The sequence below is a fragment of the Arvicanthis niloticus genome, chromosome 24 (genome assembly GCF_011762505.2).
Source record: "Arvicanthis niloticus isolate mArvNil1 chromosome 24, mArvNil1.pat.X, whole genome shotgun sequence".
Taxonomy (NCBI): domain Eukaryota; kingdom Metazoa; phylum Chordata; class Mammalia; order Rodentia; family Muridae; genus Arvicanthis; species Arvicanthis niloticus.
Genome location: NC_133432.1, coordinates 41254438 through 41281645, shown reverse-complemented (window position 1 = coordinate 41281645; position 27208 = coordinate 41254438). Strand labels below are relative to the sequence as shown.

General features: G+C 45.6%; 1 long non-coding RNA gene across 5 annotated transcripts in view; it reads right to left on the bottom strand.

The window, feature by feature from the left end:
• LOC143438207 (uncharacterized) overlaps window positions 1-27208 on the bottom strand; it is a 113335-nt gene that overhangs the window by 39713 nt on the left and 46414 nt on the right. The window lies entirely within an intron of this gene.

The following is a 27208-nucleotide window of genomic DNA, read 5'->3' as shown; positions in this document are numbered from 1 at the left end:
ATCTATCTATTTATCTATCTATCTATCTATCTATCTATCTGCATATCTATCTATCTATCTATCTGCATATCTATCTATCTATCTATCTATCTATCTATCTATCTATCTATCTATCTATCTTTCCTAGCTGTGGGTTGAACCCTGCAGTCTCAACCTAGGCAACCACTGAACTATATCCCTAGCCCTAAAACCCAAATCAAACATTTTCTTTTTGTAAAATGACCTACTTATCAAGGTCGCTGTGTATCCCATTCCCACCCAGAATTCCCAGGATGGAATTCAAATGACCTGAGGTTCGCACAACCACCTTGTCACATGCCCTCCTTCTACAGCCTCCTGCTTCAGGCAGGGGTACTGCCACCTTCCTGGTGGCCGCAGTTGGCAGTCTGGAAGTCCAGCAGCAGGGCACAGACAGGACACACAATAAGCCCCCACAGGTATTGGCTATGTGAATGATTTAACGGTTGAATGAGTGAGCAGGAGCTGTGAACCTCAGCTCTTCCCCTGCCCTGAGCCAGAGATTAATTGATCATAAAATCCTACACCATAAATCTCTCTCACATCCTCTCCCTTTCTGATCCCTGCCTTGTCCCCTTGCTAGATTTTGTCAGGGCTACAATGAGATTAATATGCATAAAAGCACTTAGGAAAGAGGAAACCCCTTCTCTGGGGTGGGGGTGGGGTTTGGGGGTAAGAGGTGGAGAAGAGAAAGAAGGAATCCCCAAGGAATCGGGACTGAAAGTACCAGGCCCAGTCTTCTTGTTCTGTTCTAGCTCTGCTGTTTGTCTCCCCCCCTCCCTGAGTTTTCTCTGCCTCTGCTAGAAGATACCCATCACCCCCTTGCGGGTGGAAACGTGGCACCTCGCTCTCCACATACCTACTAACGTGCCGTCCCGTCCTCTTATGTTATGTACTCCAGTTGTTTTCTTGGAGTAAGACTCATCTATCAAAAAGGCTTGAAGACCCCGTACAAAAAGGAGCATCTGTCTAGTTTTTGTAGCTCCCACGGCACCTCATGAGACCAAATGTTTGACAAGTGCCTACTAGATCATGGGGGGAAATGATGTACATTTGTGTGATTCGTGACGACACAGATGAAACCCAGCGGCGTAGTGTGGAGTGAAATAGGACATCACAGAAAAACAAGCCCTTCGTGGCCTCACTCACACGTGGAATAAAACAAATTTGATCTTGTAGAAGTTGGTGTCAGAATGGTGGTTACAAAGGGCTCGGGAGAGTCGGAAGGAGATAAGGGGTCAGTTACAGAGGAGTAAGGACTGTGTGCACATGGCACATGTGTGCACATGGCAGGGTCATGACAGATACTCCACTGCAAAATTTAACAAGCAACAAGAGGGACTGGAGCGATGGCTCCATGGCTAAGACCACTGGCTGCTCTTGCAGAGGACCTAGGTTTGGTTTCCAGCACCCACAAGTAGGCTCACAACCATCCCTAATTTCAGCCCCGAGTGATCTGATTCCCTCTACTGGCCTTTGCTGGTACTGAAACCAACTGGTACACATGCATACACCCAGGCTCACACACACACACACACACACACACACACACACACACACACACACATATATACTTTTAAAATAATAAAGAGAAAAAAAAAGACTTTCTAAGGCTTTGACTCTACAAATACTATTTAAAAGTTGAGGCGCCACATGTATTTAGACTTGATTTAAACATTACACCCAGATTAACTCGACCCAGATATGAGGGCTCCCCAGTACTCAGAGGGCTGGGGACAAATGGGGTAATCAGGGCATTTGCACATTTCAATGTGCTTCCTCTTTCCCAGTCTGACCTCCCTGACACTGGTGCCATGTGACCTTTAGGATAGGAGTTGTCTTCTGAGATTGTTTTTTTTTTGGGGGGGAGGGTTAAATCTGAACACAACTGCAGGAATCATAACTGCAGGAATGTTAAGGGAATGTCAGCTCCATTAGTGAGGGGCCAGAGGGGTAACAGAAACTCTATTCAAAACCCAGGAGAGAAGCTGGGCAGTGGTGGTGCACGCCTTTAATCCCAGCACTTGGGAGGCAGAGGCAGGTGGATCTCTGAGTTCGAGGCCAGCCTGGTCTACAGAGTGAGTTCCAGGACAGCCAGGGCTATACAGAGAAACACTGTCTTGAAAACCAAAACCAAAACCAAAACAACAACAACAACAACCAATAACCTGGGAGAGGCATCATGGAAGTGGGGTTCAAACAGGCTTGAAGCTTGTGGAGCAAGAAGCAAACACTGAACCTGGGGTAGAAAAGCAGTGTAGCTAGAGCCCACGGGTTGAGACATGGACTACAGCCCATGTGAACCAGCTAATGTCTAGTGGTGACCCCTTGAGGATACAGGTGATGGTGCTGGCTCTGACACTGGCAAATGTTGAAACCATCAATAGTTACCTGCATTAGCTGGCAATCACAGCAACAGTCTACCAGGATAACTTCTCTTGGAGTGGGCTTCAGCTAGCCAGGAGCTACTCTGTATGGCTTCTCTGAAGGCCAAGGGCCATGTGCAATCATCTGGTCTGGGAGCTCGGCCAATGTGACATGAGGCCACTGCTAGGAAAGGAAACATCCCATCCCAACAATGGGAGTCCGGTGTAGAGCATGAGGCCCCAACTGGCTCGCTTAGAGGTTTGTTGCACGGTTCAGTATCCAGTGCTCAACTACATAACATGTATAATCCCTTTAGGCTGAGGCAGGAGGTTTGAGAGTTTGAAGGTCAGCTTGGGCCATACAGCAAGGCCCTGTCTAAAACAACCAAGGACTTGAGAGATGGCTCAGTGGTTAAGAGATCTGACTCCTCTTTCAGAGGACCCAGGTTCGATTCCCAGTACCCCTATGGCAGCTCACAATGGCCTATGACTCCAGTTCCAAGGGGACGCAATACCCTCTCTGGCCTCCTCAGGCACCAGGAATGCACGTGCTGCACAAATATGCAGACAAACACTCATACAAATAAGATAAAGATAATTAAAACCTTAAAAAGGATTTTTTGGGGGGTTGGCATTAGGACAGAACTCCCAATAATTTCTGAAATGGCCCTAAACACATTTCTGCTGTTTTGTATTAGGAATTTATTTGAAGCAATCTTCTCAGCATTACTGATTATACAATCAAAATATTGATCCACTCTGGAAAATGTTGAAGTTCTCTGTCTTGCAGCATCAAATATTCAGCCAAGATTTAATTCTTTACATAAAAAAAATGCACAGCTATTTCATTAGTATGCAAATTAGCTTTTGTCTTGAATAAATGTTAAAATTATTTATACACACACACATCAAAGAACTGTTATAAAACTTCTTTTATAACTTTTAAAAATTCTTTAGGGGCTGTAGAGATAGATGGCTCAGTGGTTAAGAGCACTGACTGCTCTTCCAGAGGTCCTGAGTTCAATTCCCAGCAACCACGTGGTGGCTCACAACCATCTGTAATGGGATCCGATGCCCTTTTCTATGTCTGATGTTCTCTTCTGCCATCATGGCATACGTCCAAATAGAGTGCTCATATGTATAAATAAATATATCTTTCAAACTCATTCGGATTTACTATTTACACATTTGATCTGCATGCTTCCTTATCTATACCTGGAGCCAAGTAAAACTTTCACGGGTGAAAAAGACTCTCCAGTGAAGAGAGTAACAAACCTCTCTCTAGATGATGCTCTGTCCTTGTCCTCACTGGGATGTCCTGAGACTGATAATTTTCTTAGAGGACAGAACAGGAATAACACATGTGAAGATCACAGTCCCAAGGAGGTTAAAACCCAGCAAATGCTAGTCACTGCTATTACTGCCCCTCACGGTCTGCCATGATCTTTTAAGCTCCATGTGTCTCTGTCTGTACAGCTGTAGACATTGGTGTCACCCCACCCCCTTTCAAAGATTTTTTTTTTTATTGTATGTATGAGTACACTGTAGCAGTCTTCAGACACACCAGAAGAGGGCATCAGATCCTATCACAGATGGTTGTGAGCCACCATGTGGTTGCTGGGAATTGAACTCAGGACCTCTGGAAGAGCAGTCAGTGCTCTTAACCACTGAGCCATCTCAGTCACCTGATGTCACCCTTTAAAAAAAAACTATTGCAGTTTGTTCATCTGTTTTCCTTCTCTCCCTCCGTCAGTCCATCTGTCTGTCCGTCTGTCTGTCTGTCTCACTACATAGTCCTGGCCATCCTGGAACTCATTATGCAGACAGAGGCAGTCTACAACCCATTGATATCCACCTACCTCTGCCTCCTGAGTGCTGGGATTGAAGGCGTGCACATTCTTGTGGTGTCAATTTTAAATTCACATTCTAATCTAATTTGTACATCTATTGATCAAATTTTAAACTTTGAGGACCAGAATGTATCTTCTGTGTTATAGTAGGTAGAATTCTATGATGACCCCTTCCCGCCCCTACCCTCCCGCCCCCCTCCCCCCCCCATGGGACAGACAGAGATGAGGCTTCAAGTGACTGTGGAGATCAGGCCCCACTGCTGTGTTCTGTCAGAAGGCACAGTTAAGTGATGGTTAAGGAGCCTTCCCTTGTGGGCCTGACTTAATCACATGAAGTTATTAAGAGCCCAGAGTTTCATAGAGAGGTTGGCTGGCAGGTGTGAGGCAGAATTACGGTGAAGGGTGGCTTGGTAGTGACAATGTATGTTTCGAAAAGTTGGAAGAAAGGATTTTGAACTTTTTCATCATAAAGAAGTGATAATTGTTTAGAGAGTAGCTATTTTCCCTGCTATAAAACCACAGTGCTCAACGTGTCTCCAAGCAGTGTAAAAGCCAATCAACAGGTGTAATTTTTATGTGTTTTAAAAATCTGTGCCTGAAGAGATGACTCAGTGGGTAGAGCTCTTGGAGAGAGAGAGAGAGAGAGAGAGAGAGAGAGAGAGAGAGAGAGAGAGAGAGAGAGAGGAGACCTGGGTTCAGACCCCCAGAACTGCATTTTACTGAGTACGGTATAGTGTGCACAGTGGAGAGTGGAAAGTCCTGAAAGCCCATGGGCCAGCTGGCCTGCCTGGGGATGCAGCCTGAGAGAAGGAAGAGATCTAGTCTCAAGCAAGGTGGAAAGCAGGGACAGACATGCAACCTTGTCTTCAGGTTGCCATATCTACAATGGGGCAGGTGTATGTCTGTGCTCACACACACACACACACACACACACACACGTGCACATATCATAGTAGACATGGAATAATAACTAAAAAAAATCTTTAAGAAATGCATAAGAGAAAGAATATGGGAGACAAAATCATTACTACAGCATAAACAAGATGAGCGCTTTCTGCAGAGGGAGAGAGACTGAAAGCGAAAGATGTCCTGAGCTTTTATGGTGGAGAGAGAGGCAGTTTTTAGGACCAGGCAGTAAGTGGTACCCTTCGGCTGACAAACAAAGAGGGACAGGCCTTCAGTAGATGGCAAGGAAGCAGGTTCTGCCAACACGAGCTGAAAGAACCTGGAAGCTGCCCTGAACTCAGGGACACCGACGGCCACACTCTGGCTCTGTCACCCTAGTCGCCCCCACTCCAGAGCTCTGCATCCTGGGTCGGCCTTGTCTGATGTCTCTGTGTGCAGACATTCTTCTTGTGTACTGAACGATGGACGTCAGTAGATACTTCTTCCCAATGACTTTTAAATTTTATTCCTTGTTTATTTATATATGTCTTTTGAGACAAGGTCTTATTCTGTAGCCCAGGCTGGCCCTGATGGCAAATCTCCCTGCCTCAGCCTCCCTCATGCATACATATACGCATGACTACAAAGGGCTCGGCTCTCCAGTACCTCCCTTACTGAATGGAACACGCTACAGTGTTAAGTTTCGTCACTGAAACAAGCCTTGCTGAGTGAAATGACTTTATGTGATCCCCAGTGAGGCTCCACTGTCAACTGGTCTCTGCCACCACCATGTTTTTTAACAGAAGATTGCTTGACTAATACCTGCTGTGCTTGTTCTGCATTTAAGTTACTCAGATGGACCACTCCAGTGGCAGTGTCTTTATAAACCATAAAGAGAATCACTTAAAGCAGAAATGCACCTAGACATGTACTTCGTATACCAAGGGGGCTACATTTTAGCTTCAAGACACCAAAGCCAGCTAGTGGGATATTTTACAAACTAATCATCAAAAGAATTTATTGGTAAAATTTCTTAGCATAAATTACCATTGCAAGAAGCATACTATGTAACTAATCTGTTTCCATGTCAACACAAAGAAAGGTCTCTTGAAACAGTGCTTTACTGGTCTCTCACACACACCTTTTCTTTTTTTTTTTTTTTTTTTTTTTTCCTAGACATTGTTTCTCTGTGTAGCCCTGGCTGTCTTGGAACTTACTCTGTAGACCAGGCTAGCCTTGAACTCAGATTTGCCTGCCTGTGACTTCTGAGTGATGGGATCAAAGGTGTGCACCACAACCAAATGGCTCAATTTTTTCTTTCAATTATAAAAGGTTAAGGAGATGGAGAGATGGCTCAGTGGTTAGGAGCACTGGCTGCTCCTCCAGAGGACTCCAGTTCAGTTCCCAGCACCCACATGGCAGAGGGTGAGGGAGGCTCATATCCATCTGTAACTCAAGTCCCAGGGAACCAGATCTCCTCTTTTGGCATTCATAGACCCCCGTGTGCATGAATGCACAGGCCCACAAGCAGCCAAGACACACATACACATATATAAAAATTGTAAAAGTTGGGTGCCAAGTGTGTGTTGGTATACATCTTTAATCTCAGCTCTCCGGAAGCAGAGGCAGGTGGACTTCAGTGAGTTTGAAGCCAGTCTGATCTATATGGGGCGTTCCAAGCTAGCAGAGATACCTAGAGAGACTCAATTAAAAGAAAAGTCTGGCAAATGCTTTGTTTTATACACCCACTCTCAGAGGTGTGCAGTGTACATGACTATACCCAAGATTCACGATATGACTCTCCGGTTTCGTTTTTTTTTTTTTTTTTTTTGTTGTTGTTGTTGTTTTGTTTTTTGTTTGTTTTGGTTTTTTGTTTTGTTTTTCTGAGGGAGAGCATCAACATCCCTCCACTACCACCAGTTATGCAGGAGAGTTTCCCGAATTTGAGGAAATTGCACGAGTTAGCTCATCTGAAGCTCGGTGGATAGCCTTGCCTGGGAAACCCGTCTTGACAGTCCTGCTATCTGTCCTGCCAGGTAAGGGTACTCTCTTTATTTTTTTTTTTAACACAGCCTTTCCAAAGTCTATTTATCATAGACTCCTTTTCTTGGCGAAACAACTTTCGGCATCTTGCCAGAGAACCGTTTAGGAAATGCTGGCCTAAACAAATCCCTCTCTGCTCCCATGCAAGTCCTACATCAAAATACTAGTAGGAAACAGACTGCCTCAGGAATCGTGTTTCTGAAGACACAAGAGCCGGAGACACGGTGCCCTCCATCACTGGCTGTGCTAGCTTTGTGTTCCGGTTTTAAACGAGTTAATAAACTTTAAAAAAAAAGCTGGGGGGGGGGGAGAGGGGACTTTTCCCCATTAATTGGAAAACTAATTTTATTTATTTATAGAAAATAAAACAATAATAAATAATATCATAAAATAAATAAATTTATTTATTTATTCATTCACTTTACATCCCAATGTCTGCCCCCGTCTCCTCCCAGTCCTCCAGTCCCACAGCTCTTCCCTCTCCCCTTCTCCTCTGAGAAGGGAGAACCTCACCCTGACCCATCAAGTCTTTGCAGGACTAGGCGCATCTTTATAAAGGGGCTTTTGACAGCTGTATTAATTTTACAAAATGCCTACACAGCAAACCGGATACCCCAGGCAGCATTACAGCATTATCTAGCTTTCACTGTTCTATATGTCTACTTGTGCATTACTTGTGCACTTCAGTAAATACATAAATAAATGTGCCTTTGCCAGCGAACGTGCTTCACAACTGAATGCAGCAGACTCTTAAGGCTGACAAGAATACCATGTGCACCCGCCCAGTGATGCCGCTGAAGCCTGGGCTTGTGTTTGCCCACGAGGCGAGCACTGTACCACTGGGTTGTATAGCCTGATCAAGTCCCTGATCAAGTTTATGAGGACAAATAACTTTAGTCCATGTTAAGAAAGCTAAGAGGGCCAGCCATGGTGACCCCCTTGTAATCGCTGAACTCAGGAAGCAGGGGCAGGTAGATCTCTGTGAGTTCAAGGTCAGCCTTGGCTATATAAAGAGACCCTCTCTAAAAATGAATAAATAAGTACATGAATGTGTGTAGGAGCATGAGAATATTGTATATCCTGTGCCTTTAAACCTGTAAACCTTCAAAGGAAGCCCATGTATGAAAAATGTGAAAACAAATACTTTTTTTCAATTGAAGCTGAAATAGAACTGTAACAGATTCCCAAAAGGAGAGGTACATGCTCATACAATCTCCACGAGCACCGATCCCCGGGGACATTTTTTTAAGTTCAAAGTGCTGAGATTTGCCATGTTGTTTAGGTTTATCCTTATTCAGTTTGGTGTTTCTGAATCTCCAATCCTGCATGGTCTCAGTAGGGGCCTGGTGGTGTAGGCCCACAGTCCCAGCTACTCAGAAGGCTAAGGGGGAGGAGCACAAGCTCAAGGGAACGGGGACTGGAGACAGCCTGGGAAGAGACCTATCCCCTAGCAATGTTCAAGGCTCTAGGTTCAAAGACTATGAGTGAGGGAGACAAGAAAAGAGGGAGGAGGGGGTGTGGACAGACAGGCCCACATGCACACAGAGACACACATATACAGACACACAGACACACAACACACACACAGACAGACACATAAACATAGACATAGACACACACAGACACACACACATATACAGATATACACAGACACATATACATACGCATATATATATATATATATATACAGACAGACACACAGACACAAATACACACATACACAGACACAGACACACTCAGACAGACACAGATACAGATACACACATATACAGACATACAGAGACACATACACATATACAGACACACACAGACACATATACAGACACACACACACACTCAGACACACACAGACACACATATACAGACACACAGACCCAGACACACTCAGACACACAGACACAAACACACAGACACACACATACAGACACACACACATGGGAGGCAGGTGGGGTGGTAGCACAGAGGCAGGGGGACTTCTGGGGGACTAAAGGCTGAGGACACAGATCTGATTGGTTGTCAGCAGAACTGACAGGAGAAGGCTGGAAGTTGTACCTACAGTCTCAAGGGCACTCTGGCTTCCCCAAAACAACAGTGCTAAACACAGTTGGCTGAGTGGGCTGTTTGGGTGAGAGTAAGTCGAGACTCTCTGCTCTGTGTTCCTCTATCTTCCTCTTCATCTTTCTCCTTTCTCATCTTCCTCCTCCTCTTTTTGTGTGTGTGTGTGTGTGTGTGAGAGAGAGAGAGAGAGAGAAAGAGAGAGAGAGAGAGAGAGAGAGAGAGAGAGAGAGAGAGAGAGAGAGTCTCTCTTTGATGCCAGGTCAGCTTCACACCCATGATCCTGCAAAACATGCAAACACATTTTATTTTATTTGACGTTCAGAAGATGGGACTGAGGCTGAGTTGTGTGTAGGTCCTCACAAACTGTCTTCAGTAATTACTAAGTACCAAAATACAGATGCCATGGGCTGCCACTCACAAGCTGAACATCGTAGCTCAGCCTAGCTCACCACAAAAGTGCTCAGAACATTTACATTAACTAGCATAGTTAGAAAACCTCTCTAACACAGAGCCTACTTCCCCGTAGCGTTGTGTGCTGTTCTTCCACCAGCACAAGGCTGACCAGAAACCATGGATCACCAAGGTTACCTTCTATGTGTGCTGTCAGCGGTGGGTGGGGAGATCAAAACCCCAAATCTGAAGTATGGCCAGTACCAAGCACCGATCACCTTCATGTCATGGTGGAGTTGTTAAACTGTTAGTTGAACTATCCTAAGACTGACTCTGCCGTTGGTGTCAAAGGTTGTGGTATGCAGGGCTAGGAAAGGAAACTGCCACGGGGGTAGACAGAGATGACGTCTCCTTCGAATCACTCCTTTGATTCTATGCTTTCTGAAATGACTCTTTTCATCAGGTTCTTCTTTGTCTTTGTCTGTCTGTCTGTCTGTCCGTCCGTCTGTCTCTTTCTCTCTCTCTCTGTCTCTCTGTCTCTCCCCTTCCCTACCTCCCCCCCAAACCCCTGCACACACAAAGGGAAAAACGACGGCAGACAGACTAGAGCGAGTCTCTATATTCTTCAGCTGTCCTCAGAGCTCCGCCTTTTAGTAGCTGATGTGACTCAGAGTCCCTGCTGGTGCTGACTCACCCTTTGTGTCGCCAAGGACGCCCGTGATGCAGCACTTCTAAAGAACATTCTGAGGTGCCTATAGCTCTTGGAGCTGGGCTCCTTCCTTGCCCACTTTCAACTGCTGAGGAAGACAGCTGCTGAGCATGGGCTGGTTCATCATTGCCCACTTCGTCCTCTAGATGCACTTGTTTCTTGGACTAAAAGACAGAGGAGGTCCGAGCACATGCTCCTCCCCAGAGACCCCACGTCAGTCCCCAGCATCCAGGTCAGGTGGCTCACAACGGCCTGCAACCCCAGCTCTCAGGGATCTATCTGATGTTCTCTCCTGGACTCTGTGGGTCTCTGCACACACATGACATAAATGTGCAAGACACACAGGCACACACACACACACACACACACACACACACACACACTGCAGTCTTCCTTCTGACATTTTATTCCAAGCAATAAGCATGTAGCTTCTGAGTTTGGACACTGGTGTCTCTGATGGTCATGAACCCGGAAGTGAGGGCACCGGTGGCCCCAGCCAACAGGTTGTAAGACATCTTTGATTACAAGCTGTGCTCTGAATTGTAATTTGTCCATTTAAAGCACAAACTTCAGTATTCAGAACACCCAGAGTCCACTGACAAATTAATCTGCGCACTCCATCACCCTGAATCCTGTGAGCAGTTGGTACCCATTCCCTCCCTCCTAGCCCCTGGCAACCATTGATCTACTTCCCGTCTCTATGATTATGTCTATTCTGGATATTTCTTGTAAATGGAACTCAGCATGTGATCTTTTATGATTGCTCGCTTCCTCCCTTTCTTTCCCTAGCATGTTTTCAAGGTCCATGATTGCTGTTAAATATATGAACACTTGCACAATTTCTCATTTAAAAGTATTTTTACATGTGTTTTTTTATTGTATGTGTCTGGGTGTTTTGCCTGCATGTACGTATGTTTGCTGAATGCACACAGTGCCTGAGGAGGCCAGAAGAGGGAATCAGATTCCCCAGAAGTGGAGTTATAGACTGTGACCATGTGGGTACTGGGAAGCAAACCCAGGTCCTCCGCAGAGCAGCCAGCACTCTTAAGCACCGAGCCAACGCTCCAGCCCCTGTATCCCTTGTTTAACACTCTTTGACTATGCAGACAACTATATTGTATTTAGCTGCTCACTGCAGGGAGCAGGTGAAGTCCCAGGTAAATATGTATTGTTTGGCACGGCCACGCCAAGGACCCCACAGCCCCAGACCCTTGAGAGTAGAAAAGTCTTCCCTGGGTGAGACTCAGAAGGAGGGGTGGAAATACTTCTTCTTCATATCTGGTTTCGAATGCTGACAGTGTTTCAGAAAATGTTCACTACAGCCCCACCCCAACCCCTGTTCTGGGTTAAGGTCCGCTCCCCTACAGAGACCAAACCTACTGAGATTAGCTAAGGTTGCCTTCTTGGTTAGCTGCGTATAATAACTACACCTGTTTATCTGTATGTACTAACAGCCTTTGTTCAGCTGACTGCAGTAATCCCACCTCCCTGTTCAGCTGTATATAACAAACACCCTGTGCTTTCGAGGTACTGTAATTTTTCCATTAGAGCAAGCACAAGCCACCCCATCCCAGCTTCTCTGTCTGTGTATCTGTCTGTATGTCTGTGTATATGACTATGCTGAACCACTGGAGGAAACGTCACATCAAGCTGCAAAGCAGTGGCACCATCTACCAGCAGTGTGTGCAGGCGCCCAGTGCCTCCCTCCTTGCCCACTGCTTGTTATTTTGATCGTTTTGTTGGTGGGGTGAACGGGTGGTAAGCAAGGGGTAGTAGCCCTGCTCTATCTCAGGCTGGCTTGAAATTTACTGTGCAATCTAGGTTGGCCTCAATTTGAGATTCGTCTGCCTCAGTCTCACAGTGATGGGTATACACCTGAGCACTGCCAGGCCCGTTTCCTATCTTTTTAGTCTATCAATCTGATTAAACAGGAATCACTAGCTTCTTAATTGTTGCATTGCGTTTATTGTTTCAAAGTACCCTCCCACACACGCGTGCGCATTTCTGATCTTTACAAGGTCTTTCAGTGTTCCTCCAGGAAGCAAATATCAAGAATAATTTGCTGGCTTGCTCACAACAGCTCAGTTAGCCGGCAGAATGTGAATGAGAGTGTAAAGAGGCTTTAGATTCCGGGAACACTGGTCCTCGAACTCCTTGCTGTCCTAACCTGGGAGCAGGCAGGTCAAGGGTCACACTGGATTCAAGGGAAGGTGGGGACTTGGTGAAGGACTGCTTGGTGTGGGGACACACAACTGAAACACCGTTTCTGTGTCTTTGACCTTGCTGCTGCCTTCTCAAGACATGGAGACCTCGTGGGACGTGCTGGCGTGCAGCAGCAAAGCAAGATGCTAACACCCTAGTTACAGCTAGGCAGTGGCAGAGGCGTGGAAAGGTGGAGGAGGAAGGAGAAACAGGGTGACAGAGAGGAAGGGAAAGAGGAGGAGAAGAGGAGCCTACAACCTGGGAGGGGAGATCCATGTCTGCAGCTCACCTTCACAGTCTTCAGGAAAGGCTGCACCGTCAAGGTCAGGCTCCTGGAACACCAGATCCTCGAATCCTAACACCATGACTTCCTAGCTCTGACTCTCCCAGTGGGTACAGAAGTCAGCCCCGGTTTGTAAAACAGACTCATTCGTTACTCTTCGTGCTTATGAACTAAGGGAACTGAAGAATTCTTGAGTGCATTTTCTATTCATGAACTATCCAAAAAAAAAATCAATATTTTATGAAATAATCTCACTGGAGATTAAGTCTTACAGCAATGTTCTAGTCAGAGAGTCTTCATGCTGCCAAGTACCAGCTGAGTAAAGCCTAATGCTTCTTCTACATGATGAAGCTCCCCCACCTCACTTGGAAAGGCAACTGAACGGCTAGACCACGAAAACTTGCTGGTGTTACAGAGTGAAATAGATCAGCATTTTAGCCTATTTTCATTCCTATCATACAATACCCAAGGCTGGGTAACTTTGTAAACAGAAAAGGTTCATTTAGCTTTGGAGGTTCAAGGGTTTATTTGTAGAGATGCCCTCTTGACGTCAGAGTCCAGAACATCTCAGGGTATCATCACATGGCAACAGGCAGTGTGTGTGTGTGTGTGTGTGTGTGTGTGTGTGTGCTGGGTATGCATGTGTCTGACTACTCTTTCTCCCTCATCTTCTGAAGCCACAAGAATTTATTCAAGGGACCCCCCACTCTGATGACTTTATTAGTCCTGATTCTTCCCAAAGGCCGTGCCTCTGAACACTGTAGTTGGGTTGACTTTTTTTTTTATTGCTTAATACCTCACACTGGGAATTAAATTTCAATACATGGAGCCTTGGGGGATAAATGAAAACCACAATCCAACCGCAGCTATCAGCATGTGGCAAAGCTCGGAAGTCTGATGCTCGTTTCGGGATATTTCCAAAAGATTCATTCACACTCGGAGTGCACTATCGCGGAGGAGACTCTCCACACACGACAGTGGGGCTGGAGGCCTCCACACCAGACCCTTCCGCTTACCCTGCCCTTGCTGGGGACAGAGCGTCACAGCACCACACCATCCGCATCCAGAAAACTTTACATTCTATGTCTTGCTTCCATGTCTTCTGTCTATACTTTATACAGTTATAATCGATTCATATACCATTTCAAATTTTGCTTTATTTACTTAATATTGTAAATACTTTTCATTTTGATTTATTTTTCTTTTGTTTTGTTTTTTCTTTTTTTGGTTTTTCGAGACAGGGTTTCTCTGTATATATAGCCTTGGCTGTCCTGGAACTCACTCTGTAGACCAGGCTGGCCTCGAACTCAGAAATCCGCCTGCCTCTGCCTCCCAAGTGCTGGGATTAAAGGCGTGTGCCACCACTGCCCGGCTTGATTTATTTTTGTAAATGTTGTAGTGGCTATGTAATATTTTGTCATAATCTCCTAAATCTTTCCCTGCCTCAGGACATTGCATTATGGTTTGCCTGAGAAACAGAGTCACTAGGATGCACACACACACACACACACACACATACACACACACACGCACACATACACACCTTCCTAGGAGTATATACATTATCCTATTTGTGTATTGCTGTACCTCTATGCTTCATATGATGCACAAGGTTTTGGCCCAAAATAGACCAAATAGGATGGCTGCCATGTAAGACTATGTTGCAGTGTCTAGTCTCAGCTTCTGTAAGTATACTCTATGATTGTCACACAACAAAATCACCGAACAATGGACTTCTCAGAACACAACCCCAGTTGTTAAGCACTATGTGGCAGTATCCATGGTGTCACATTCTTGAATACCGTGGTGATTTTCCGATCTTTCTTCCTTATAACTACTTCCTAGGACCTTATGGGAGAGGAAAAGCAATATATATATATATATATATATATGTAGAGCCCATGGATGGTGCCACCAGACGGGCATAAGACCTGGTGAGGTTGAGTGTGCTCAAACCCCTAGAATCTCAGCGATCTGAGCTAGCAGCAGTGGGGCTGCTCCCTCCCTGCCTCTACTGCCTGCTCTGACCAAGGGCACTCAGTTGCATAGCACACCCAGAAAGCCTCTCTCCATGATAACGAGGCATCTCAACAGCCTTAGCCTTTGACCAATGACCTTCCCTTCCTAAATATTCTCAATCCCTTCCCCAAAAGCATATAACCCCTGGTTCACTCCAAATAAAGTGCATTCACATCCATCCCCAATAAAGAAATATGAACAAGCTAAGATTGTCTCGGAGAGCTGAGTCATCCACGGGGAGGGCCTTTGCCTAAGTGAGCCATGACACTAAGACTCCTAGAGAAGGCCTCGTCTCTTCTCCTGCCCCTTGGGTACTCGCTCCCAGCCAGACTGGAATCCTGTCCCTCTGTTTTCCTCTTCTGGCCTTCTCACACTTTTCCGATGCCCAGCCTCCTTGCAACAGTGTATTGGCGGTGTCCAGATACCACTAGTGGAGAGGCAGAACACAGGACCACAAAACAAAACAAAAACAAACAAACAAACACCCCAACCAACCACCCAAACAACAAAAACTTTTATGTTCACTGAATAGCCCCTGGTATTTATGGGGTTTATTGACTATTTTTCCAACTGCATGAGGTACTAGATTTTCTTTTGGGGTGCTAGGAATTGAGCCTGGAGCCTTGTCCAAGCCAAGCAGATGCTATACCTATGAGCTACATTCCCAGCATGAGGCAGTATTTTTCACTGTTGCTTTGTTTTGGGGACAGGGTTTCTCTGTGTCGCTCTGCCTATCCTGGTAAAACAATATCTTTAAAAAAATATTTTTAGATCGATTTTATGAGTACTACTATTTACCTATATATATGTGTATATGTGTATATGTATATACACACACATATATATACATATATATGTATATACCTATATATACACATATATGTATATGTATACACACACACACACACACACACACACACACACACACACACACACACACACACACACACATATATATATATATATATATATATATATATATATATATATATATATATATGTATGTATATAGTGACTGTGCACTGCCACAACCTCGGAGGTCAGGAGAGTGTCAGATGTCAGATCCCCTGGAACTGGAACTGGAGATATGGATGGTTGTGAGCTACCATGTGTGCTCTGGAAACTAAAACCAGGCCTTCCGCAAGGACAGCCTGTACTCCTTACCACTGAGCCATTTCTCCAACCCCGGAATTTTTTAATTCTCATTTTGCAATGATGAGAGAGACTCATCAGAGGAATGAGGCTTGAGTTCCCTGTAGGTGAGCCATTTAACTCAGGTTCTTCATCTATAAAACAAGAATAATAATAGACCTACTTACGGGGCTGCTGGGAAACGGTATCTACAAAGAGTGGGGCGTCATCTGGCTCACAGCAAAGCTAGAATACAGGAGAGCAGGGACTGCCACTATCCGCCTTGTCCAGAGACAACCAGGAGGCTCCTGACCTCTGACCCCAAAGCCCATGGCCCACCACTTTACCATGCCTTCCTGAATATCTTTATTTCCCTTTGCTGTTTTTCATGACTCTTGGAAAGATCTAAAAGTACCCGGCACTGTTTTGTGTCAGTATCTCAGGTCACAATCAGCTGAAGGCTCTGTCACAATTGGTTGTTCATTTCTGGCCTTAGTGTTTGCAACAGGACCTGCCCATGTTCTCTGACTGGGACCGAGAGCTGGCCTTTTTAATCTCTAGCCTGTGCTGTTATGGTTGGATGCTCAAGGGTCCCCCACTGGGCTCAGGGACCAAAGTGGCTGTGGATCAGCTGCCTTCTTTCTCTCTAGGGAGCTAGGGGAGGAAGTTGGGAGGTAAGAGAGGAAGCCAGCCTCTGGAGAGGCAGCTGGGGAACCAGGGCTCCGGTCTCTGGATGTCCATTTGGAGTGTTTGTTTTGTTTCTTAGAGAGAGGAAAGCGTTGCCAGAAACGAGGTCTCGGTCAGAGCCCTTAACCTTCTTTCATCTTGCCCTTCAGCTAGAAAGGAAGGAACCCTTCTGTTTCCTCCAGTAGAAGGCTGTCCCCCTCTCCCAGGGTAGCCTTAGGCCAGGGAGGGAGTGCCAGCCTGAGAGGTCCACTGGCTACGGGCATAGGTCAGGCAAGACTGTGTACCTGACCTTTCCCAGAGTCAGTGTCGCCATGACTTCTGTTCTGAACCTCACATGGAATAGAAGGCTCTGATGATCAGGAGTATGGGGGATGGGAAGGGAGCCAGGCAAGTTAACTTTAACTCAGCCAGACCCTGGGCCCAGCAGTATGCTGACCCAATATATCTAACTTTAAGAAGCTTAAGTCCTTTACCCTCCAGCAATGCATGCTTTCTGTAGACTCCAAACCTGGCCACTCCTCCAGTACCACTTCCTCAACGGATAATAACTGAAAAGCAAGCGGGGTGCTTCTAACTTTTAGATTTTAGTTAAAGCAGAGAGCATCAGCTGAAAGACATGAGTTTATGTGCAACCTCACACAGCAACAGGCAACACTTGGTAGGGGCGCACCCTTCTGCAGTCTCACTGGTCCTGAGCTGAGAGTTCAGTGTGTGGGGAACCTTCCTGCAGATGGCTGTGAAGCTGGACCACTGACCCTCTCTCAGCCAACCACTAAGTCCTACCCAGTAAAAGCAGAGGAGCAGCAGCAAGGAAAGCTCTACCACGTAATTAGGAACACAGCGAGGCACTCCCAGCCCAGAGCTTCCCTTCTTAGGAATGTACAGAAGACAAATATTGAGGCGTGAGAGGGAGAAACCATATTAACCCACCGAAGGACTAACTAGTCTATGGTGTTTCCTCTCCTGTTTGTTTTTTGTTTTTGTATAGCTCTGACTATACTGGAACTCGCTTTGTAGACCAGGCTGGCTTTGAAGTTGGAGACCTGCCTGCCTCTGCCTCCCGAGTGATGGGCTTAAAGGTGTGCGTTTCCTCCGTTTTAACTGCATTGCACTTGTAAGGTTTTGTTGGCTGCCAGAGGATGATCAGAACCTATTGTGAAGTTACACGTACATTTCTCTACGTAAAAAAGGGAAACGGTGGGGTCAAGAAGGGCAGAGAGGAAACCCACTTGCTGTGAAGGCATGACAACCTAAATTCAATCCTCAGGACCCCTGTACAGGTGGAAGGAGCTAACTGACTACGGAGCGTTGTCCCTGAGATCTCCAAGCACATCACACATGCACAACACAGACACACATTTTTAAGTTTTGTTTTTCTTTAAAAAAGAAGTAGAAACAGTGAACTGCAGGAACTGCACACTTGCACGCAAAGTGCAGTTGTGAATCCATGGGGTAAAGCTATGTATTTAAAACTTCGTGGGTGGAGAGACGACTCTGCCGGCTGCTGCTCTCGCAGGGGGCCTAGTTTCTGATTCCCAGCATCTTCATGGTGACTCACTCCAGTTCCAGGTGATCTGATGCCCTCTTCTGTTCTCTGTGGGTACTGCACATGTGGTACAGAGACCTATATGCAGGCAAATACTCGTGAAATAAAGATAGATCTTTAAAAGAATGGTGTCTGGAGCTGGAGAGATGGCTTAGCAGTTAAGAGCACTGTCTGCTCTTTGAGGGTCCTGAGTTCAATTCCCAGCCACATGGTGGCTCACACCATCTATACTGGGATCTGATACCCTCTTCTGGCATGGAGATGTACAAGCAGTTGGAGCACCCATATATTAATTAATTAATTAATTAATTAATTCTAAAATGTTGATCTGCTAGCATTATCTATGCAACATGTAAGTATACTCAGATTTCTGGATACATATAATGGCCTAAAGAGGGCCACAGCGATAATCTCAAGAAAGCAGGTGTATTAGAGTTTCTATTGCCATGACAATAAAAAAAGAAAGAAAAGAAAAAGAAAGAAGATAGAAAGTAAAAGAAAAAAGAAAGGAAAAGAAAAAGAAAAAAGAAAGAAGAAAGGAAGGAAGGAAGGAAGGAAAGAAGGAAGGAAGGAGAGACCAAAAGCAACTTGGGAAAGAAAGGGCTTAATCTCACCTTATAGGCTCATATCACATTCCATCAGCAAGGGAAGACAGGAACCTGGGGCAGGGACCGAAGCAAGAGGCATGGAGGAAGCTGCTAACTGCCTTGCTCCCTGTGACTCTCCTCATGGCTTGCTCAGCCTGCTTTTTTTTTATACCACTCAGGAATACCTGCCTAGGGATGGCACCGCCCACAGTGGACCTGGCCCTCCTGTGTTAATTATCAATAAAGCCAATGTGGTAGAACATTTCTTAATGAAGTTCCCCTTCCCAAATGACTCCAGCATGTGTCAAAGCTGATATAAAACTAGACCACTCATTAGGGAGTTTAGATTCCTGTTTTGTAAAAAGTAAAAATGTCTTATACTCAAAATACATAGCTTTTATAAATTCAGGGAAATCTACCATAACATTCCCTGCTCTGTGTTTTCTTATCAGTAGTAATTATCCCTTTTTTGGTTTTCATTTGCTTAGTTTTCTACACACTATCCATCAGTAGACCCTCCAGAAGAATCTTCCCTTTCCACAGACATGGAACACCTCACAGAAGCTCCCTGGTACCCTGCTCCACCAAATACAGATTCATCATCAAGCCTCTGACCACCATTTTAAAAACTTTTTCCTTTTCTGCTTTCTAGACTGCCTGAATGCCCTCTTATTTTTGTGATACATCTTCAAGAAACTTCCTCAGAAATGGTGGTAAATTTTTACTGTCTCTTACAAAATACCCTTATTTAACTGCTCCCTTGGTAGGACAGGTATAACTCTCCAAACTCGCAAAAGTTACAGGTATTTCTCTCAGGTAAATCTTTTAGTTTACAATATCATTTTTTATAAGTTTCTAAGTTATTTGTTCTCTCTCTCCCCTCCATATATCTCCTTCCCTGCCTCCCCACTCCCTCCCCTCCCTCCTCCCCCTCCCCCACCCTTCTCCCTCCCTCACCCCCCCTTACTCGTTAGTCTACCATGATGCTTTTATTTCAGCTGCCCCATCTGCTGTTCTCCAAGCTTTTAGAGTCTCCTTTGGAAACGGCTCGAAATTTTACCATCATGTGTTGAACTTTAAAAAGTATAAAGTTTTTATTGAAAAAGCACATGCTTACAGAAGAGAGCATAGGTCATAAGTAGCTACCTGACGAATTTTGACACAAACCAAGCAAATGTATCATGTAATAAACTCCTGCCAGGAGCCTGCCTCAGCCCTGCCCACCCCAGTAGTGACCACTGTCAGTCATCGCTAGCATTATAAACTTCCAATCTGCTTTTGAATTTCTGTAGACATGGAATTGTAAACGTGCATTTTTGTTCCTATCTCTCATTTCCCATTAAGCCTGCCAGACTCACCCAGGGCAGAGCAGTTCATCCATTCCCTGATCCATTACATGAACATACTAAAATTAATTTGCCCAGTTTTAATAGTGATAGCTTTTGACTGCAGTGGGCTTTAGCTGTTACAGACAGGGCTGCATAAATGTGCTGGCACCTGGTCTTTGAATAAATGCATGCAATTCTGCTGGGTGTGGGAGCCCTTTTATTTTCCTCAATGTTTCAGCGGAGAGTCGGAAAACCCTTGTATCTGATGTTGGAGATTAGACCCAGGGCCTCTATACCTCCAGCCCTATAGCCTCGAATCCTCAATGAATACTTGTAGTATGATTATTATTTCTTCTTCTTCTTCTTCTTCTTCTTCTTCTTCTTCTTCTTCTTCTTCTTCTTCTTCTTCTTCTTCTTCTTCTTCTTTTTCTTCTTCTTCTTCTTCTTCTTCTTCTTCTTCTTCTTCTTCTTCTTCTTCTTCTTCTTCTTCTTCTTCTTCTTCTTCTTTTCCTCCTCCTTCTTCTTCTTTCTTCTTCTTCCTCCTCCTCCTCTTCTTCTTCCTCTTCTTCTTCTTCCTCTTCCTCCTCTTCCTCCTCCTCCTCCTCTTCCTCCCTCCTCTTCTTCCTCCCCCTCCTCTTCTTCCTCCTCCTCCTCTTTTTGTCCTCCTCCTCCTGCTCCTCTCCCTAGGACCTTGCCCATGCCCAGGTAAGCACTTTAACTAAGCTACATCTTTCAGCAGGCATTTTAAATCTCAACATCTACTTTAAAAAATTTCAGAAGCGTTTCTTTGATAATTCTCCCTTTTTAAAATGTGTTTATTTTTCTTTCTGAAACTCTGTTAATCTACATCAAACACATTCTACCCTTTTCAAAAAGTATTTATTTTAGCTAGGTGGTGGTGGTTCATACTTTTAATTCCAGCACTCTCTGGAGGCAGAAGCAGGCAGGCATCTATGAGCTCAAGACCAACTTGGTCTACAGAGCTACTTCCAAGAAAGCCAGGGCTACACAAAGAGAGACCCTGTCTCAAGAAACAAAGCAAAACAAGCTATTTTATGTACATGAATATTTTGCCTGTATATATGTAAGTGCACCACATGTACACCTGGTGCCCAGAAAGGCAAGAAGAGGGCATTAGATTTTCCAAAACAAGTGTTACACATGGTTTGGGGGCGGGGGGGGGGGGGGAATCGAACCCAGGTCCTCTAAAGAACAGGCAGTGCTCTTAACTGAGCCGTCTCTTTATCCACCCCAGCATTCTTACATGTTCCTTTTCTTCCTTTGAGAATATTTTGACTTCTTTCAATCCTGCTATTGGCTATTTTGTTGATCCTATTTGTAATTTTTAGAGAGTTAAAACAAGTCTGACCTTTAACTCTACAGTCTCACGGGTGCAGTGTCTTCAGTCCATAGGTCTTGAGGCAATATTCTCATGCTCTCCGCAATGCTTAGGTTTCCTGGTTTCCTCTCCATCCTTGTTTGTATTGATTTCTGTTCTGTCTGGGCCACTGGCCACCACACAGAGACCCCTGGCTTCCTCATACTGCCCAGGAGTAAGGCATTTATGTTGACCTGTTTTCTTTTGCTGGTACTTTACTTAGTATGTAGTTCTAAAGCTGGGAAGTCTGCAGTCAAAGTGAGAGCATACTCTGAGGCCCCAAGGTCATAACGAGGGCGGCTGGGGTTGAGTGTGGCGGCTCACACCTGCAACACCAGGACAACCAGAGCAGGAGCCTCATGAGTTCCAAAGAGAGGGCCTGTCTCAAAGAAAACACCAAAGCCATGTTGGAGGGCATCGCGCTGCGAAAGCAAGCAACCATGTTCACTCAACCACTAATCTTGACAAAGAGCTTGTCCTCATGGCCCCTGTCAAATCCTGGTCACCCTCCAAGTGCCTTTAAGAGGCTGTGGGAGTTCTCTTCCCAACACATCTACTCCTGTGGACACACATACAGGCAGTGTTTAAAGTGCTGACTGAGAACACTCAGAAATTCTGTCTAGGTTGGGGAGGCCAAGTGCCAGTCACTCTCCTGGGTGGGGGGTAACAGATGGCTGTATTTACACATTTTCTCCTTGGAAAATCCAGGATATAGTCCTGAGTCACCGTGACCACCTGAACAAAAAGTAAAAAAAATGTAGCCCTCCAGTGCCACGGCCACATGTCAAGTGGCACCTTGGCCACCTAACGACGGACTGTGCATAGAGAAGACATTTCCTTAGCTCAGCAGGTTTCAGGGTTTATTTGGGGGTCAGGAAGCAAACAGGAGACCTAGGGCACAAAACCCAGAGGCTCATGCAAGTTAGGTGGGGGCCTCTAACCAGTGAGCCACACCCCCAGCCCTGCTCCAGGGTTTGCTGTGAAAGTACCTAAGTGTGTGTAGGCTCAGGGGCATGCAGAGACCAGCAGTCAATTTCCAATGCTGTTTCCCATGAGCCACCCATCTTAGTTCTTGAGACAAAGTCTTGTATTGCCTGGGACTCCCTGATTAGGCTAGACTGGCTGGCTAGTGAGACCGAGGATCCTTCTGTCTTCCTACTGCTGGGATGTCAAGCCCAGGCCACCAAGCTTGGCTTTTTAAATGTGTTTTCAGGGCTCCAACTCAGGGCCTCACACCTGTGTGGTGTGCATTTACCGACTGCATTGTCTCCCTGGCTGCGTTTTGAAGACAGTGACATTAACATGTATTGCTCAGCTGTGCCATCCCTCATGTGGCTTCCTTTATGTCCTAATAAGCTTTGACTATTATACCAGTTACACTGAGGCCTGTGCGCCTCTTTCCCAGAAGATGAATTATAAACACCATAAAAAAGAAAGTGTACTGCTTCCAGAACACTTGTGAGAGAAGCTCTTCTTTCTCCAGAATTATGCTTGCTTCTTTCTCCGAGTTTCTATTGAGTTATGATAAAATGCCAGTCGGGATCTACAGCTTCTGCAAAGAGGGACAGGGAAGTCTCTCTGCACGGAAGCGGTACCCACTGAGCCTTGCTGGGTACTGAGTACTAACTCCTGGGTGCCTGTCTCAAGGTCAAATGGATAGCTGCCTTGGAAACGCCAATCTTAGGTAGCAGAGAACCTTGTGCACAGAGCTGGAAGCAGCCCCTGGTAACACCCACTGTCCCTCAGCTGGGGTGTGACTCGGTGGGAGGGCGCTTGCCTAGGTGTGCAAAGTCATGGTCCTAGCCCTAGGACCCCAGGGGGGAAATGTCCTTGATCCAATAAAGGGACAGCAGAAGCATTCTCTCGGGTGCTGTAAAATTTTAGTCTTGATGATATAAGACGAATCAGAAAAGATGTTGCTATCACTCAGGTTTGAAATGTCCTCCAAATGCCCATGTGTTAAAGGTTTGCTGGCCTCAGTTTATTTGGTTGTGAAGGTTTGAATAAGGATTCCCTAGGCTCCTATGTTCGAATGTTTGGTCCCTAGTTGGCAGAACTGCTGAGGAAGGCTTAGGAGATGTGTCACTGGGGGTGAGCTTTAAGGTTCCAAAAACCCATGCTCAGGCTCGGGTTCTCTCTCTCTCTCTCTCTCTCTCTCTCTCTCTCTCTCTTCCTCCTCCTCCTCCTCCTCCTCCTCCTCCTCCTCCTTCTCCTTTCCCCCATCTTGAGGGACTGTCTGAGCTCACAAGGCACTGTCTGCTCCAGCGCCATGCCTGCCTGTCTACTGCCATGCTCCCCACCATAATGATCAGGGACCAATAACCCTCTGAAACTGTAAGCAAGCCCCCAGCAAAGTGCTTTCTTTTATAAGTGGCCTTGGTCACGGTGCCTTTTCACAGCAAAACAGACTTTCCCTCCCAACTCAATGAGGCACATTTACCTTGCCACCATAGAACCAAAGCACCTGGGATTGGAACCTCACAAACCTTGGCAAAATCAACTTTTCTTACATCTAAAGTTGGTTATCACAAGTGTCCCGTTGGTGATGGAACACTAACACAAGTATGACCACACAGTAAAGTAGCATCCTTGTATCCTGGCAGATCCTAGAACATCACCTTCACTAAGCTCAAAGACAAGTGAGGTCAAACTGTTTTACGCATTAATGCTCATGCCCTTGAGACTGAAATGTGCATGTTAGAGTGTGTCTGCTATTTAGAAAGCCCCTAAAATATTAAGTACAGGATGTACTGCCATGTGATGAAAACCCCATAATGGTCTGCAGCCCAGTGGGAGAATTATTGTTTCAAAATAACAGGTAGAGTGGACTTTGACTGCTTCCATCACAAAGTAATGATAAATGTTCACGGTGGTAATCAATGCTAAACACCTGACCTGAGCATTAGACATACATATATTGAAGTATCACTGCATCCCACAAAAACAAAGGCTATGTAGAAGTTAAAAATAAAAACGCCATCTGATTGGGACCTAGCTTCTTGTGAGTAGTGCTCTCCTTGTCTGGGTTGGCTGAACACTCTAGTCCCTTGGTTTGGCGAGTGTTCCTTCAGGTCCTCTTTCTGTGTTTAAGGTCAAAGGTATAAAACAATTTTTTCAAAATTCCACGACTTTGCTAGACATGATAGCATGTGTCTTTAACCCCAGCACTCAGGAGGAAAGGGCAGGTGGATTTCTGTGAGTCTGAGGCCAGCCTGGTCTACATAGCAATTTCCGGGCCAGTCAGAGTTACATAGTGAGACCTTGTCTCACCCTGCCACTGCCTCCCTATAATTTCTTAAAACAAAACAAAACAACAACAACAACAACAAACCACTAGGCTGAAATTCAACCCAGAACAGGGTAGATACCATTGCTGTTATGACCACGGTGATGGAGGCTGTGGTCATTTCAGGAAGCTCTGGAGGCTCATCTGTCTGTTTCTGTAAAAACTAAGGAGCAAGAGCCTTCTGCTCAGTGCTAACTATTGGGAACAGAAAAAGACAGGCAGCAGAGCAGCCGATCCTAACCTAGTCCAGTACGATCCATGATATCAGCCCGGAGCTCAACACACCAGGTCTCCCTGACGTGCTGCAGAGAGGTCAAGGAAGGATTTGGATACGGATTCACTTTCCACAGTTGCCTGTCATTTACCTGCCCACCCAGCAGAGCAGCCGCTCCCATCCCTGAGGACCCCCTGAGGACCTACCAGGCCACCTAGTCCTTTGCCTGAGTGTTGGCCATGTCTGAGAGAGCCTGGTTTGGCTTCAGGGCCATATTTGTTCCCTTGTCTTTGCACCTGAGCTGGAGAGTTGATCTGTGAGGCGATCCTTATGTCTGGAAATTCATGTTGTATGAAATATTCATGTTTCCTAGTTTGCAAGCTAGCCAGATTCGTGTTGCAGCAGGTATTAAATTTATAAGAGGCAGAAATACTTGCACTTCCTTAATCAAGATGATGAACTAGTCAGTGGGAGAAATATCTGGTCCTGGAACCTTCCAACAGATTTTTCAAAGGGAAGGAACTCCAAACACAATCACCCTGGCATGTATTCCTTTCAGACTGCCGTGTAAACTAGCCCAACAGGTGTGAGCAGACAGATGTTCACCAAGCGCTCAGCCTTCAGGGAGAAAACATTAACAAAACACACAGCATGTTTCCCGTGAGCATCGGCAACAGAAGAAAAAAAAATTTACCATCTATTCTCGTGATTTATAAAACGCAAGTCCCAACTCGTATTAAAAGATCTACTGTAGGGCAAGCTGTAAGGGCTGGAGATGAGAGATAAATACACTGTTGACACATCAGCCAGTCACCTTGGTTTATGAACACAGCCTTCAAGGAGTCTGGTGGCTCAAATCCCTGCCCAAGGCTTCTTTGGGGGTTTAAGAGACTTAGATCCTACTTACATTCCTGTCTTCGTGGGAGCTACAGAGAAGCGTTCTGCTTGCAGTGCCCAGGATGGAGCTGACCGGATGGAGCTGGCTGACAGAAACTGACTGGTCCTGTTCATTCTTTTGCCTTGTGCAGGTTCTGTGCCATCTTCTCCTCTACCTTTGGCCCTGTTTTCAGTAGGATGACAGAGCGAAGTGGAAACTTGTAGTTTTGGGAATGTTAGTTATATCAAAAGATGTTTTGCTGGGGCACACAGATGAAAGGATGTCTTGCTAAAGCAGACATGGGGAAGAATGTTTTCCTGAAGCAGACGCAGGTGAGAGGATGTTTGGATACAGCAAACACGTGAAAGGACACTTGATAAAGGAGTATAAACATGACCCCACAGACAGTGGGAGACGAGCAGTTAGCATCGGTTTGGTTTGCTCCGCCTCCCTGTTCTTCAATAAAGACATCATGTATTGGTTGATGATACATAGTGTTGTTGAGCTCAACTTGTAATAACTCCGACATTGAGAGAAACCTGCCCACGAACTGCTCGTGAGGTTCCTGTGGTAGCTTGCGGCTCCTGCAGCCTCTCCTCAGGCCGTTTGGCAAGCCCGGTGGTCTCTTTACAATGGAACTACAGCTGTTTGGTGTCTGCTCCCTGAAAGGACTGGACTTCAGTTGCTGGCTCATGCCTGGGGTCTGCCTGCCTAGAGGACTGGTGTGCAGCTGCCGAGTCCTATTTGGTGTTTGCTATGGGACTGAACTGCTGACAAAGGGGATGGAGCTCGCCCCCAACGAACTATTGCTGAACAGGTCCACTTCCCCCATATCCTAATAACTTTTCTCTTCCATTGCCTCTGTTGGGTGGTGGGCTAAAGGAGAGGATGAACCCTTACTAAAGTAGGCTGCAAAGACTTTGTGCCTACAACAGAGTTTCTGTCTTTCCTACTGTAATCTCTTGAGCTAAACTCCTTGTGATAGTGCCGCTCTGTCCTTTTTTGGCTGCAGATGTGTGTGTGTGTGTGTGTGTGTGTGTGTGTGTGTGTGTATGTGTGTGGTGGGGGTGTTGTTTTGATATGGGGTTTCTCCATGTTTCCCTGGCCTGAACTCTTTCTCTCTTTCCTGGAACTAACTCTCTCTCTCTCTTCTCTCTCTCTCTCTTTCTCTCTCTTCTCTCTCTCTCTTCTCTCTGTCTCTCTCTATATATAATATATGTGTGTGTGTGTGTGTGTGTGTGTGTGTGTAAACCAGGTTAGCCCCCAAATCAGAGATCTACTTGTGTTTACCTCCCAAGGGCTGGGATTAAAGGCATGTACCACCACCACCTGGAGCAGCCAGTCTTTTGTA